Genomic DNA, 2,900 nt, shown 5'->3' with positions numbered 1-2,900 from the left:
TATTTTTGAATCTATTTCTAAAGTTGTAAAACATCATGGTATTGAAAGAAAAGTTTTATGTATAACTTTTGATAATGCATCTAATAATAAGGCTGCTATTGAGTTGTTGAACTATTTTCGTCGTTACATAAAATATTTTATGTTAAGTGTGCTTGTCATATATATAATTTAATCGACAGAGATGATCTTGAATTTTGTGAGTTTTATATTGAAAATGTCCGACTTGTTGTTGGCTTTATTCAAGGAAATAATCAAAAAGCTAGAGTGGGAGAATTTAAAATCAAATGTGAGCAAAATGGACTTAGACCGATATTTATGCCTGAAGAATGTAATACTAAATGAAATGCTACTTATACTTATTTAAAAACTTGTCTTGCTTATAAAGTTCCTATTACAATGACTTTTAATCAATATTCTGGTTCTTTTCCTGAGTGTATGCTACATGATTTTGATTGGGCTACAATTGATGAACTTGTTAAATTTTTGAAAATTTTTTATATAGCGACGGTTGAATTTTCTTGTGCTTATTATTCTACTGTTTATAATATTTTAACTTATTTACTCGATATTTCTTATTTGCTTAACGAATATAAGAATAAAGAAGGTTACAAAGAAGCTATTACTGCTATGATTGCTAAATTTTAAAAATATTTTTATCCGCTTCCCCCAATTTATTTGATTGGTGCTATAATAAATTTATGTATGAAATATAATGCTATGGCTAAATTTAGTTCTATTATTTATAATGTTTTAGAGATACAGCCTGAAGAAGAACCTTTTTTGTTTACGGCTATGAGTAATGTGAACAGTTGCATGGAAGCATTATATAATCATTATGCAGATTTACTTGATAAAGCCGTACCAGCAAATATCACTCCAATTGTCGCTCATCAAGCTCCCGAGGAGCTATCATCTTCTAAAAGGCCAGCACATAGTGGTTATCCTGATTTTTTTTATTTAAATATTTAGAACAGGGTGCAGCCTTCAACACACAGAACAACTTCTCGGGAAGAGCTTAAGTATTTTCTTTGACAACTGATAGAGGATCGTAGAGTAAGGATCTGCGCTGTGGATTAATGAAAGAATAATGAAAGACAACATCCGGTGCTTTCAAAATTGGCTAGAGATATATTGAATGTTCCAATGTCAACCGTTGCATCGGAGAACACTTTTAGTCAGGGATGACAACAGCTTGAAGACAACCGATACTCATTGAGATGCAATGCTATGAATGTTCTAGTTTGCCTTAGAGATTGGATTAGAGCGGAACGAAGAAATCAAGGAATAGAAGAGGAGCCGAAGGACGAACAAAATCTTGAAAAAATTATGACTTCAAGAGAGAACTTAGCACAATCAAGTCCAATGCATGGTTTAGCCTTTGTCCCCGTTGATTTTGACTTTCCTATGGCAGTTCCCGTTAATATTAACATGCATGAGTTGAAAAAAATAATGCAGAATTTATAGATTTTTCATTTATGTAAATTATAAGTTTTGGATCATTTTGCAATCAATAAACTACAACATTCATTCACTCCTTACTTATTTGTTTTCATTTAAATTAAATTTCTAGTTTGTATTAAATACTTTTAATATATTACTATCAAACTTTACACTAAGTAATAAACATAACAAGTATATATACAACTAATGAAAAAATAAAAATAATGTTAGCAAATATTACTTAAACAACTAGTATTGACATATAAAAATACTATAAGTTCATCTTTTAAGTGTTGTATGTAAAATTGTAAATTTTTTAATATATGTTCAAAACTTCAAGTATTATTATATTAACATATACATGTGTATATGTTTTCTAAAGTAGTAGTATATATATATATATAGTGTATATATGTTGTATGTATATTATTTCAAAAGTAGTATATATATGTTATATTATACATATATATGTGTATATATTTTCTATAGACTCTAAAGTAGTAAATATTTAACGTATACATGTTTATATGTTTTCTAAAGTAGTATATATATAGTGTATATATATAGTTTGTATATTATGTCAAGTAGTATACATATTATATTATATGTATATATGTGTATATATTTTCTATAGACTTTAAAGTAGTATATATTTAACGTATACATGTATATATATTTTCTAAAGTAGTATATATATAGTGTATATATATGTTGTATGTATATTATTTCAAAAGTAGTATATATTTAACGTATACATGTGTATATGTTTTCTAAAGTAGTATACATAGTGTATATATATTGTATGCATATTATTTTATACATATATATATGCGTATATATTTTCTATACTCTAAAGTAGTATATATTTAACATAAACATGTGTATATTTTTCTAAAGTAGTATATATATAGTGTATATATGTTGTATGGATATTATTTAAATTAGTATATATATTATATTATACATATATATGTGTATATATTTTCTATAGATTCTAAAGTAGTATATATTTAACGTACACATGCGTATATATTTTCTAAAGTATTATATATATAATGTATATATGTTGTATGTATATTATTTCAAAAGTAATATATATATTTCTATAGACTCTAAAGTAGTATATATTTAACGTATACATGCATATATGTTTTCTAAAGTAGTATATATACAGTGTATATGTGTTGTATGTATATTAATTCAAGTAGTATATATATTATATTATACGTATATATGTGTAGATATTTTCTATAGACTCTAAAGTAGTATATATTTAATATATACATGTGTATATGTTTTCTAACGCATTATATATATAATGTATATATGTTGTATGTATATTATTTTAAGTAGTTATATTGTACGTATATGTGTGTATATGTTATATAGATATTATTTCAAGTAGTGTGTGTGTGTGTGTATATATATATATATATATACTACTTAAAATATATACGTAC

The sequence above is a fragment of the Capsicum annuum genome, chromosome 2 (assembly GCF_002878395.1).
Source record: "Capsicum annuum cultivar UCD-10X-F1 chromosome 2, UCD10Xv1.1, whole genome shotgun sequence".
NCBI lineage: Eukaryota > Viridiplantae > Streptophyta > Magnoliopsida > Solanales > Solanaceae > Capsicum > Capsicum annuum.
The sequence above is the reverse complement of the archived record's forward strand: the minus strand, read 5'-3'. Positions refer to the sequence as shown.